The sequence below is a fragment of the Hippoglossus hippoglossus genome, chromosome 16 (assembly GCF_009819705.1).
Source record: "Hippoglossus hippoglossus isolate fHipHip1 chromosome 16, fHipHip1.pri, whole genome shotgun sequence".
NCBI lineage: Eukaryota > Metazoa > Chordata > Actinopteri > Pleuronectiformes > Pleuronectidae > Hippoglossus > Hippoglossus hippoglossus.
Genome location: NC_047166.1, coordinates 9,899,255 through 9,913,956, shown reverse-complemented (window position 1 = coordinate 9,913,956; position 14,702 = coordinate 9,899,255).

Sequence of the window (14,702 nt, the reverse complement as noted above, 5' to 3'; positions counted from 1 at the left end):
TCCACACACTGCGGAGAGTCGGAAACCATATTTCTTTTCTGAAATCTCTCTGAAGGGACGCACACAGAATATTTCAAACGCCATGGTAGATAGAGTTTTTATCCTGTGAAGGAAGGATGCCCTGAGACTGTTTAAAGTAGCCTGCGTCTGTGTCTGTAACTAGAGGCTTCTGCAGCTTTCCAGCGCATGCCACACATCAAACTGCAGAGCTGGTTAAGCTGAGCAGAGCTGCTGCTTGTCTTTGTTTAAAAACTGTGTGAGATGGGGAAGGCTAATTGGACTAATTAGCACCAAAACAAGGCTTGACTGAACAGTCTTTCTGTACCACAGATGTTTTGCTGCTTTTTAGCTGAAAAAAAAAAGATGTAGGAAGAAAAGAGCCTCATTTTCAAGGCTAACCCAATGTGGCGTGATTAGTCTCCGTGCAGTCACAAAACGGGCGGGTAGACGTGCTTTTGATGTACTGGTGCTTGAACCGACCTTTGCCACAGCAGCTCCAGCCGAGCGCTCCCCTGTGGGATGAAAGCTAAACCAACTTTACCTTCTCTTGTCCCCGAAATGTGTTTTTACCTTATTTTGCCAACTGTAGTCCCAAGATCCCGAGACTTTAAGGCCGGAGACTGTGTCTCACGTTTCAGACCCATGAGGTGGAGTTGGGGCAGTTACGCATTTGATTCTGTGAACCCCATTTTATATCCTTGGCCAAGGAGGTGATGTTTGTTAGTTTGTTAGGATTACGCATAAACTACTGGATGGAGTATCACCCAGAAGAACCTTGAAAATGTAATCTGTTGATAAGGATTTGTTTTGCAACATTTTCGTTGATTCCTCTGAATATTTCATGGTTCTTGATGAAAGAGATCAGGCATGTTTTAGGGGCTGATATTCATGTGTGCGACATTTGGTGCAGTTCCAAATAAAAATGTGGATCTAGTGAATTTAAAACCAGTTTCATAAGGGGACTATGGCGGATGTATTCATTACCTTAGTGCCGTTCCAGTTTCTATGTGAATGTGATGTCTGCTTCCTCTTGTGATATATTTCCGTCAGTGATGTGCTGAACTCTGAGCTCAGGATCTGTTGCGGAACATGATCACGTGACGACTTTGTGCCTAATTTTAATCATTTGCTGCTGCAGTGCTTCACATTATCAGCCTGAAATGACTCCTCGGTGCAGCTCACACTTTGCCTCGTACCAACAAAAAAAAAAAAGAACCCAGAGGCTTTTTTGTTAAGTATCCCTATCTTGAAGATCTCACTAGCATGCTGTAGGCTTGGCATGGGATAAATATAGACAGTATTTTCCATTAAAGTGGTTTATTTCATTATATAAAATACTAAGACGTTTTCGTAGATCTTGTGAATATATTAATATGAAATTTAGACACACTGCTGCAGGAAACTGTTCTTCAGGACACGGCTTCTTTTACACGACTTCACATGCGCCATAGAAAGCAAAAAACTGAATTTGGATTTATACCAGACATGGATGAGATGTATTCTGAGGATCAGTGAAGTTGCTTGGTTTTCGGTTTTCAGTCGTTCAGCTGCACACAATAGGACGAGGTAGAGCTGCTATCATAACTCTGATGTACCAGCTGCTTGGCTCCCACACAGGTCGATGTACTGTAGCCTATAACTCCACAAATTATTAATATTATGCACCTTTACTTTAGCAATAACACTGTTACTCCTGTAGATGTCATGCAGCTAATACAACAGATACACTGACAGTTTTAAACTTGAAAACTTTTCTGCTCATATCTGTATTATTGGTTGGATTGATGCACAAGTGCAATTACACTGCATCTCAGATTCAAAAACACAAAAGTAGGCTTTGAAACTGCAATTTCTATTTTTCAGGATGGACATCGTCTATCTGTTATTAAAACAAAGAATGTCTTCTTTCATAGTTTAAATGACAACTTCTTTCATTACTTACACTTCAGTTTGCATAGTTAATCCCCTTCCGATATTTCTAAATTACAACTTCAAGTGCTTCTCGACACAAATTCAAGGCAGCAACACAGTCTAGCTTCAGTTTCTTCAGAGGGCAACAATCCCACAACAGTTTCTGTAGAAATTGCATTATTTTAGTTGATTGATATTCTTTTACATCTCAAATCTCTGTGACGTGAGACCATGGCTGCAATCAGCCTGGAAACAACATAACAAAACGTTTATTAAAATGTAAATGGTTGTGCATTGAACACTTGTTGGTGATACTCAGGCTTTACAACTATAGCAGATGTTCCTGTTGAAATCTCAGAGGGAGATGACATGAGTTTAAATGTTGTTGTTTTAAGTGTTTATACTTAAAAATACACTTGATGTTAGTCTCTGCTTCTGCCGTCTGGAATATGTACTTCCAACTTCTATGTCTGATGCGAACACTGAGCAGCAGCTGCCGCATCTGTAGAGAACGTGATCGTGTGCACTGATATGGCGTGGTTTATATACACGTCACTGCTGATTGGGCAACACCTCTGACACACCCATCAAAACAAAGAAGATGGAGCTTGAAGCCCGTTGGACACGATCTAGAACAAACATGTCTGTCAATCCCGAAACCGTGGCAAAACAGTGCAGAGCGTTTTGAGTGCCCCAGATATCGTTGCATGACAAGTCTTCCAATAAAGGGAAATTGTTACAACTTGCACAGATTTCTGATAAGACATTTAAATACTTTTGAAACAACATGAAAAGACACACATCTCTTGAAAGCTATGAAGAAAAGTTACAAAATTCTAATTTATTCCTACTTATCTGAACACTTCACGACACTTTATCCTCAAAGGTGACACATTTCAGTGCTGATGTTCCTCCTGTCAAGATCCTCGGCAAGACAATGATGTTAATTTTAGAAACCGGACCACAAGTGTCAGTCTGGTCCAAAAATCGAATTCCAAATTTAATAATGGAGTTTTCAAGTCTCTATAATAAGGTTCAGAGATCCAACAGAAATCATCAGAAATCTTTGTAAAGTCACATCAAGAATCACATCAGGGAGAAGCAATTTCTCCTTGGCTGTGAGTGTGTGTGTGTGTGTGTGTGGCATGAAATTTTAAGCAGCAAATGACATAAGATGGTGTGACTGGTTTCAGAGAAGTGATCCTCTGCATTTAGACAGAGGATTAGATCATTATGTTTCCTGTCGTGTCTAATTTGCTGTGTTGTCCTGGGTGTTAATGGATGTCTAGTATCAACAGCTACTGTAGCTATTGTTTTGACAGTCGTGTGGCGTCACGTTCGTGAGTGGACTCAGCATCTGAAACACGACAACATGAAACAGTTACCTCATCGGATAAATCTGTGTGGATACCGTGTGCGCCACTATAACGGCACAGTTGCAGTTACAGTAGAATTTGCGTACTTATAATTGGATTTGACAAATTATCCACGTGTCGGGGCGTGCAGAACATATTAGTGAACATGTCACAGCAGTGGGCTGATAACACACGGACCATGAAAATCAGCGGGAGACGACACTGAACAGGATGCGACACAGAATGATCTGATCCCTGCTGTGCACTTTGTTAAACTGCCTGCACCTGAACTGTAGATTTGTCCTCTTGAGAGTTATTGTCTGGTAGAAGCGAGATTACATCCAAATCAGATAAAACAAAGCCAGTGGCACAAGCAGTGTAGTGTGTGTGTGTGTGTGCCTGAAAAGGGACACAGCTGAGTTCCTGTGTAGGATGTGTACCAGACTCCACCGCTCACCGCTGCCTCTCTGCTCCCCCGCTGGGTCGCTCCTCTTCTCTTTAGCTACGACTTGTGTTTGAGGCCGAGTGTCAATGACAGCCCACCTCACAAACTCAGCTGCAGCGCAACACAGCCCAACCTTGCCTCTAGCTGATAGCATTGTAATAATGACAAATGCTCTGGGTTTGTGCATGCACCGCTGCTTGTTTGAGTGCATGTGCGACGGTGTACGAGTGTTACCACCTCCATTAGTTTGCAGGGAACCAGGGGGGAGCTGGTAGGTGTATTCACCCTGTGGCCGTGCTGCATCCATGTTAATGAGGATATAAGAACTCCCATCCCTCCAAGGTCATAAAGCTGCAGGAGTACTGTATGGATTAACTTCCCCCTGCCTGCTCCTTCCATATGCTCTGAATACGACCATGAGCAGTCACAGATTAGATTAACCCCGTCACGTGTGTGGGTTTCTGTCTGTGCAAACATGTACACAAACTCGATGGAAGAATCACCCACTGCTTTACATCTTCAAAGAGGGAATTAACCTCAGATTTCACCCTGATGGACATCACATTGTTCAGACATCTAGTTAGTTAGATGCTTTATTGATCCAGAGGGAAATATCCGCATCCAGTAGCAATACAAAACAGTCAAACAACAAAGAGCATAAGAATAATAAAAGTTCAAATGAGTCAAGAACAAGTACACTGCAGAACTACTACAGTTACAGATAGATGGTGACAGCATGTCTGTCAACCGCAGGGTTGATGCTAGATTTCCCAAAGATCATCTAATAATTCCAGATATCTGTCTGTATGTGGGTAGGATGTCTCCAGAATCATTCATCTCATCACCTTCACACTCTGCAAATGTATTGATGAGGGCCCAAGGAAGTGCAGTGTGGAATTTGGTGCAATTTGGACACAAGATATATTCAATATTAATACAATATTTGAAAAAGGTGCCCAGTGGGTTGCAGTCAGTGGGGGGGGGGGAGCAGCATGTCTCAATAGGCAGCCTGCGGACTGGGGTGAACTTGTCTTCGTCTATGTCCTCAGATAACTTACAGAAACAGGGTTTTTCACTTTCTGTGATGACTAAAAAACACGATCAGATAACTTACAGGCACAGCACCACTCTGCCATTGAAAATTAAACTTCCATACAAAAACTCTGTTAAATTGCTAGATTCTATAACTGCATTTTTTCTGTCGAAGCAAGCAGAAAAATGTACCCGTTCAAACCGGGCATGTTATGGGAGTGTTGGACTATATCTTGGCTGGAGGTAGTTGCGAGGTTACCAGCAGTAAGTTACTGCTCTCAGCCAATAGTTTAACTCCCCATAAAAACTGTGAAAAAAAGTTTGTTTAAATCGAATTTCTTGTACAGATGAAACAAACAAGATATTGCTTTTTATATTGTGAAACTTTAGAAGTGAAGTGACAGAGCCAGGACAGCTGGTTCCCCCTGGTTCCAGTTGTTATGCTGAGCTAATGGTTGCTGGTGGTAGCTCTGTCTTACCAGTTCAGATGTGACAGTGGTGTCGACACTTCCATCTAACTGTCTTACAAAAAGTAAACTTGCAGACTTCCCAAATGTTGAACTATTCCTTTATGCACCAGGCTAAATCATAAGCCAACATCACATCAGTGTGTAACTAACTGTTGAGTGGCAAATTTTGTGTTTGTGTAAAAGAAACTAAAAAACACCTGGCATGGCTCTGTCACTTGCACAGTCGTGCTGCCGCTCTGTGGCTGCCTCTTTAAGCCCTCCAGAATCTTCCAAGGAGAGATTGCCATGCTTGAGCTAATCTCAGAACCCAGAACCAAATCTGGGTCTGTGGCGAGCCACTGGTTGTCAGGAGGGACTCTGCTCCCTCTACCTTAACAACCAAGCCGACCAAGCGTGACCCTCCCTCCTTCAATGAAAGAATCATATGAGCCAACCGTCTCCGCCCGTGTCTGTCTCTGTCATTCGGTCTCCACCAAACTCTGTAATCCAAATTGATAGGAGGGATGAGGGATGCAACACATGTCATAAATGGGGGCTCAAAACCTATTCCAGTTTTGGAATTGTTTTTCCACTAAGATCTCACGGATTCTTATGGGTATGGCTGCAGGTGAGGCTCCTTAAGGAGTGGTGCTGCTGTCTTATATGATGTGCAGACTGGCTGCATGTGAGTTTGTGAAGCATGCTCTATCTTCCAGGGCATAGTAACGTTGAACAGACTGCGTGTCCACTTCAATCTCTGGATGTTTTAGGGATTTATTCTCTCACTCAAGGACAATTCAGTGGAACAAGCTAAATGTAGTCGCTTGAAGGGCGTTTTCCCTCCTCGCTGTGACAACCTGATTAGGAAGTACTGGATACATTTGTTCTGGAGCTGTTCTGCCTCGGTTTATCCTGTTAAGAGGAGGTGAGCAGGATTGATGGAAGGGAGGTAACCAGTGGACAGCCAGTTGCTCCCCCACAGACTGAGGCAGTTCCCTGGATTTAAGACTCATGATGCCTGTGGAAGGAACAAGAAATCGAGGCAGAGAACAGGCCTAATGCGTCTGTATTGCAGACATAAAGTAGATGCAACACCGAATAGATATCGAGTTACCAGGTGAATTCATTCATATGTATCCAGTCTGCCGTCTGCGGGAGAGGGAGGACGGCATGCGGAGACATTATACAGGCGGCATTACTGCTCAGCACTGGATAACAGTGTCTGTTTCACACGAGCCGCTCTCAGGTTATGAGTAACAGGCCCTGCAGAGATGCGGTTTATGCAAACCGAAGGCTTCGGCACATCCCCCCCCCCCACAAAGTCTCTGCGCATATTCATATGATGCACATGCGCTGCCCTTCGATAGCACAGCCGTTTCTTTTTCCGTCCATCCCACACGACTCAAGCATGGCTCACTTTTTCTCGCCTCCCTCCGTTCGCCCTATCATCAGTGTAAAATACCTCACCCCAGCAGACAGAGACAGATGGAGAGAGCAGCACCAGCCCCCTGCTCGGCTCCAATGATTTATGCCACAGGAGCGCACAGACCCACACACACACACCTATACATCCACACATATACAGTATGCATGTGATTACACATCAGCGGATGAGATTGCACGCATAAATATGCATGGTCTCACAGGTGGCACACGGCTGAATGCATGACGGAACCTGTCTTGTGTTAATGTTAAATGCCAGAGCTCCAGGGCTTTTTATAAGGACGTGCATCTCGGAAGCAGTGACAACAGAGTCTGACATCATTTGTCCCTTTCTATGACAGTTAAAGAGGAACAGGCTGCGGGCACATTCCTCCTCCTTATTCCACCTGACTGAGGTGTCAGCCCGGAAAAAGCTGTGTTCTACATTGCTGCAACACTCCGCTACAGGAAGGGAACATCAGTTTTACTCTGTGTTAAATGCCAACTAGGCAAATTAAGTGAAGTTTTAAGGGCAGATAATGAGCGTGTGTCGCTGCTGTGCAAAGAGAGGAAAGAGTGGGGAGACATGTTTATGTGTGTGTGTGTGTGCACAAGGGTGTGTGTTTGTTATCGCCACTCTGTGGTCTGGGGCTCGGAGCTGTTATGGTGTTGCAACAAGGACATGCTTGCTGTACATGAGGCAATGATTTGCGAGTAAGGTCATTGTACACGCTGTACTCCTCATCACCCCCCCCCCCCCCCCCCCCCCCCCCCTCCCCCCTCGCTCTAACCACACACACTTACACAGCAACCTTTTTAATATAAATTCTGTTGTGGGAAGAAGGGTGAGGCGCAGGAATGGGTGTGAGCAGGAAAAGGGGAGAGAGGATGGAAAGAAGCATGTGAGGTGGGACAGAGGAGAGAAGGGCTCATGGAGAAGAAAGACAGACTATAATAAAGGAGGTATAAGAGTGGTAGAGGGGAAATTGTTTATCCTGCAGCCCAGGTAAGGGTGACCTGTTTGTCTCAGCGTCTGAGCGTCTGTTACTCCCCTGATGTCTCTGTAATGGGCCTGTGAAGCAGGAAGACACGACAGCCCACTGCAGCGGCCCACGGTCCTGACAGAGGCTCACAGGCTCCTCGGCTCCATTCCACCCTGATAGCTCCAGGAAATACAAACAAATTTCAGTTAATGAATTAAAAAAAAAGTGTCATTTGTTATTTCAACAGAAAAATAAACCACAGTTAAACACCAGGTCTGGAGGGCAGGTTTCTCTGCTACATCATTTTAGTGAAGTATTGTTTTAGGAACGCTGGCGGCAGGGATGACGATGGCACCTACCATCGGTTATGTTTTTGTTTGTGTTTGTATGTTAGTTAGCAGGATTGCGCAAAAACTAAAGGAGGGATTACCACAACTTGGTGAGAGAATGCAATATGCATCAGAGAAGAAGCCATAACATTTTGGTGTGAATGAAGATCAGGGTGCGGATCCAGGATTTTTTTTTTTTCACTTTCTGTAACATTGCGAGAAAGGGCTTTCTTCAACATTTTTGTTGAATCCTCAGAGATAAATTCATCCCTATTGATTAAAAGAATCCGCCATTTTGAGGGGACTGAAATTATTGAGTGTGAGCAGATCTAAATAAAAATCTGTATCTAGTGAATGTGGTTTCACAATGGGCCTTGACTGAAGTATGTGTTCTGTGAGTGCTACTCCAGTTCCAACACACTGAACGAACTTAGACAGCAGCTGACTCTGAACACAATCTGGCCCCAAACCAGCAGATCTGACTCACATCTATATCACTGCCCCAGGTGCAGCCCGGGTACAGAACAAGCTTGTGGGAACGACTACATGCCTCTCAACAGGGACCGGGCCAGATGCAATGGCAGAATACAAAAGTGTCATTGTTAAGTCTGGAAATAGTTTCTTTTTAGATGTACAATTTTGCACCACCGTTCAAACGGGGAGAAAATGGCTGTAGAGTAAAAAATGTTAAGACCATGACAGACGAACTCCTGCAATCCACTGAACGCTGCACACACTGATGACTTATAACAGAGTAAGAGTGTTCCAGGGTGGATTTTTCCTCAAGGCAGCAGCTATAGATCTAACTGGAACTTGAAATAAAAGTGTGTCAGGCAGCCGGGTCCCTTTGATTTGTCTCTGCTCACTTTCCCCTCATGTTTTTCACTTCACTCATCCCCCCCCCCCCCCCCCCCCCGCATACGACACGGTGATGACAGCCCCCTCCTGTGTGCTTTCTCCAAAATCACCTCTGTGACGATCAGTTTCATTACTTTGATTTTTTTCCAGAAATAAAACTGTGCAGTCGCAAAGTTGGGCGGGAGCGAGGGGGGGGGACGGAGGGTGAGAAGAAAGGGAGACGAGAGGAGAAGCTTGGCCTAGAGCTGTGGAAAGTTGTAATGGATGTTATGTGAGCAGCAGGAGAATAAAAAGCATGTGGGCGTTTATATGGAATTAAGATTTAGGTAGTCATTACCATATTGCCTAAGACTTTTCAGCTATAAAAAAAAAAAAAGAAGATTGTATTATTTTCTCTCCAATTACATCCCTAAATAATACACCCATGTATATTTACAGATGCACACATTTAAGAGTGTGAATGATGCATAAAACAAGCGCATAAAATGTTGTCCTTTCACTCAAAACCACTTAAAACACAGAGAGTGAGGAGAGGAATAAAAGGCTTTAGTTTCTTGATTTAAAATCAATGCGTAAATAGCAACTGATGCCAATCTCCTGATAGGGAGGACAAAACCGTAACTCATCCATTTTTATTTAAAACAATAAACAGGAGGAATAATAGAATTAGAAAGTCTAACCACATATATATGTCTATATATTTTATTTTTATAGGCGACCTGTAGGCTTGAGTGGGGTCTGCAGGCACTCAAGCCCACAGGTCGCCTATAAAAGACGTAACATGCCTGAGGGTTCAATGTACGATCGCAGGTGACAACATGGAGACGGTGAAAGTGCTCCCGGTTCTAATAGAGACGGAGATGACAGCTGCGCCGGGGAAACGAGAGAATACTTCTGCTCCGATGTGTGTGTGTCGACTAACCTCTCGCTGTCGTCCCCAACTGCCACTGACAAGCCACTCACCTGCTGACATGCTCATGTACGGTATGTGTGTCAGCCACTGTACAGGCAGCCGCTGGAGCGACCTGTCAACGTGGGGACCGGGTTCGATTCACCACTCTACACTGGTGCTCAGAGAAAAGAGACCAGGAGAAAACATCCAACAGGGAGGACCATAGTCATAGCGACTGTATATTCTGTATATAAAATCATTTACTTAATTTGTTTTGAGCTGTTACTTACATTTCTTTTTTTTAAAATAATGTATTATTTTATTTGTTTTGTATTATTTTTCTTGTTGCCTTTTGTGAAGCACTTTGTTATGGCCGTTTTTAAAAGGTGTCTTATCATTAACTTATAATTATTTCATTCATGACAACAATCCCATCAATAATGGCTTTCACTACTTAAATCATGTAAACTAAAAGATTTAAGATAATTAGTTAGATTCTGATTTCTTTATTTAAACCTGCTTGGACTTATTTTCTGACCACTTTAGGGAAGTGGAAACCAGTTATGAACACAACAACACACTGTGTTAAACTGATGTGTCGACCATGTTAGCAAATAGTGGCTAATTTAGATACAGATCAAAAGTCTCCTTCAGAGTCATGTGTCTGGCCACTTGGTGAATATACATCAAGATTCACTCCCTGGTTTGGTCTCTAATGTCTGAGGGAAACATCTGACGTCTTTGTTATGTTGCACCAAATATTTACAATAAACTGACGCAATATAAAGCAATGTCAGGCTGAGAAGAGAAGCAGATTCAGTTGATAATTTTCCGCTGTATCACTACCGAGACAAAAATTTTTTAACATTCCATTTGGTGCATTTTATAAATATCAATTACATGATTTAATTGATATTTGATGAAGTTTTGTTAATGATTACTTTGGATGAACAGAATTAACTGGTCCATCAGCGACTGATCAGGTCCCTGTCCCTCCCTATATCCGACTGGTTCCACCTTGAATGCAGGTAACATTTCTACTGGACTTGGACCGATCGCTGATAGCTCCAACATAACCTGTAACAATCGCTGCAAGCTGCCAAAGGGGATTTGCAATAAAACAATCTTGTTCTAAAAAACTAACCTCTGTTAATGCACCCCCCCTCAGCTCTCCTAAACAGTTCTAGTTTCATAACCACCAGCATCACCCATCACAGGCCCTCTGCAGCACACTGAACATCACGGCCCTCATGGTGCAATTCACACCACTTTAATTCAAGTACCTCAGCAACCTCATTTACCCCCCCCCCCCTTTAGTGCCACCTCTGTAAAGTTTGTCTTTTACAGGTAGTGTACATCTTTAGTGATTACTTTATTTGAACATCTTTGTTTTACAATTAACTCCAAAACCCAGTAAAGAGTTTTTATCACATTTTGTATAAAACTATGATAAAATCCTCATCTTAGGTGATTTTAACATACTTGTCATGAGTTTTATTACTGATTTTATAGATATACTGGAATCATTTAACCTCACTCAGGCAATACATGAGCCGACACACTCAAAGGACCTTTTTAATGGTCTCAGCCCGGACAGCATTGGAACTGAGGATATGTGTGTGTCGGATCACAAAGCAGTTTTATTCAATGTGGTTTTATCCCAATAACCTTTTTAAGCATGATGCACCTGTTCGCCAGCGCATTTAAACTCTGTCTGTCAGCAAGTTTTCTTTTTTAAGTAAAGAAAATTTGTATTAAATTTAGTTGTGAACAGGAAATGAACAATTTTCTCTATGTGAAAATCTGATGATGTTTTAAGTAGAAACAGGCAAGTGAGTATTGGTAAATAACGACACTTTAGTTGCCGGGAACAGCTCCACACAAATCAAGTATGAAATAAATGTATCCGTCCATCTAAGAATCGACAAGCATCTATCACGTTACAGGTTCCACAATGAAAACAGCTGATCCGTCCCGGAGGAGCTCTAGCGTCGCATTTTCTGTCGATGAGAATCTAACCAGAGTCTCTTTACCCACGCAGCCTTTCACTGCGACATAATGCTTCTTTCCTGAAATGACTCACATGAATTAGTTTGTCCCCACTTATTTTCTGACACGTTGTTTGTTACACAGTAGATACAAGTATTCTCCGAAGGCTCTCACAGCCCATGAGTGGCTTCAAACTGGCAGCCAGTCGAACAAGGTCAATTTCCTAACCTTGCATTATCCCCACTGTATATGTTGTGTCTTCAGAGACGGTGTTTAGAACAATATGGTGCATTGTTCCCGCAGCCGACAAAGCATCTTTTGTTGCGCAGTAATATGGTGCATTGTCTTCCTGCCTATGAAGTATCTCTTGTTTTAGAGTAATCTTGTCTTAAGAAGCTTCTTTACAATGATACGCCACATTGTTCTTTCACTGTCTTCTGCCATTTGATTTATGTTGTACTCTAGAGCTCAGGAGAAAGAAAAGAAATGTTTGCATGTGCATCCTGCAGGGGAAATGTAATTCTACCTTAGTAGATCAATTGAAAGCATTGTATTCAAATGCCTTTCACTCACAATTCTAATCCGTCCTCTCCTATTAGCAAACATATGGGCAGGCTGACTGCAGAGGCTGTTATGTAATTAATAGTCATGGTGGGGCAATTAAAATCAGGAGGCTTTATGGGCTTGCTGATTAAGATATTTAAAGCATGAAGAACCCGAGGCTCTTATTTTTTTGTGCAATTTTCTGCATATCATCGTGTTTATACTCGTTTGCTTTTTTGTTTCCTCTAGCAAATGTGTGTTTGTGCTAAAAAACACAAAAAAACCCGAGCTCTGCCTTTTGTTTGTGCGCGATGCGAGAGTGCGAACAAGGCGAGGAACAGTTTTTACACTCATCCTTGACTTTTCCTTTACCCGCACGCAATTAATTACAGCCCAGAATAGCAGCCCTGGGATCAGCTGCTCGGGAAATGAAAACACATCAGTGTAAACGCGCGGCCGGCCCAGTGTTGTCTCGCAGCTCGCCGAGACCCCCTCGCCGCCATCCATTTGCAGTGACAATCATTATCGCCTGAAAGCAGTGGTCTCCAACTCTATTCCAGAGGGTACGAGTGTGTTCGCGGCCCCACGGTAATCCATATTCACTTTCTTAATTGGTTCAATTAGTTCTCTCAGATACTGTATGAATTTTACACTCTGCCTGTCCCCAGATAAAGTCCAGTTAACGTATTACCGGGCAGAGGTTACAAATTGGGTTCCCACTGGTGAGGCTTAATACACACAGGATTTGAAGTCATTTATGTGGTTGAGTGGGCTAAAAACTGTATTGCTGACACTGTAATGAGGAAACACAAGCATCTCAGCCTCACCGTTTAGTCATACGCACGAATTACACTCCTGGGAATTCTCACATGTGCGTGTGCACACACACAGACACACACACACACACGCCGTATCAGACACAGATAACGACACGATGGGAAGTAAATACTCGTATAATATCACCTTTATTAACACTGAGTCAGCCTTTATTTCACTTCACTAATTCTGTCAGGGTTGTGTTACTGTAAAGATATAACTACACAATCTCATAATTTCATGTTTACACACAAAGTTATGCCCTTTAATTCTCTTCACTAATTCTGGGGGTGGGGGTGGGGGGGCTGTATAACTACACACACTCTCACTTACACACACGTGTATGAAGTCAATGTTGATTGATGTCAATGAAGCAATTCAGTTTGTGACATGCAAAACTATGCGGCTTATTGGTCACTCTCTTTTAACGGCCGAGTTAAACAGCAACAACAGACATGAAACCGCACACGCACGCACGCACACAGACACGCACACAGACACGCACACAGACATCGTCAAACAAATGAGGCCTTTTGCATTACTGTCTGTCTGGTGAATGGAGAGTATGTATCGATCTGGAGAAGAGGCTCGTACGTCAGTGTGGTTGGGCAAAATGCCATTAAGGGGGGAGAGAAGTTATGTCGACACACACACATTGTTTGTATTCTTTACCCGGACAAACTGATTCCAGCTCTTCATCCTGTGTGTTCAAACTGTCTCGCTATGTAAATTTAATTCTTCGTCCCTCGATCAGTTGTCTATCCCTCGTTCCCTTCTGTCTTTCCACTGTCCTGTCTCCGTCCCTTGTGTCCAGCTCAAAGTTCTGCGTGACACTGACCGCACAGTGAAGTACAGTGCAGGTGGCTGCAGGCGGCTCTAGAGAGCGTCCCGACTTTCCTCTGCCGTGCTATTTGTGGGGTCTGATGGGCAAACTGGGAATAGCAAGATGATTCAACGCTACAGGGTCAGGATCTATGATAATGTACCGTGGGGAACATTCCCATGTAATGAACACAGTACATCTTCTTTAGAGGCCCTCTTGAGGAATGAAGATGAGGACACACAGATAAAGAGGAAGCCAAAGAAAAGCAGATAAAGGGGAAAATCCAGGAATGCGAGGGGAGAGAACAGAACGAAGAGAGGAGCAGCGGAGGAGAAGAGTGGAACGGCAATGACGAGAGGAAAGATGTGATGGGAGAGAAGAAGTAAAAGAGATAATGTTAATGCAGTACAGTCGGCGGTTTGTGCTCCCTCTGCAGCACTTGTGAACACTGCTGTCTGTGTTGAGCTCTTGCTCTTAGATCCTCCTGCTGCTACTGTAAAAAGAGACATTGAGAGGAAGAGTTTTTCGTTCATGTATGTACGAATTTGTGAATGAACGTCTGCAAGCCCCCCTTGTCTGGAAGCTGAAACACATTGTCATGGTGGCTCTTGATTTGTGTGGATGAAAGAAGCCATAATGAGCCTCCAGCTACTTAGCGTGCCATTCGACTCAAGCTGTCTGTCAATCACTTCCAGGTCCCCTCTGCGTCAAGCCTTGGCTTTTGTCCTGATGTCTTGAAAAAATAAAGCAATAAAACGATAACAGACATGCAAACACGCCCAACCCACAACCTCGCATCTGTTAAACATTCATTATTCTCTTCCGTTTCTCTTGCAGAGAGAAAAACTGCCATGA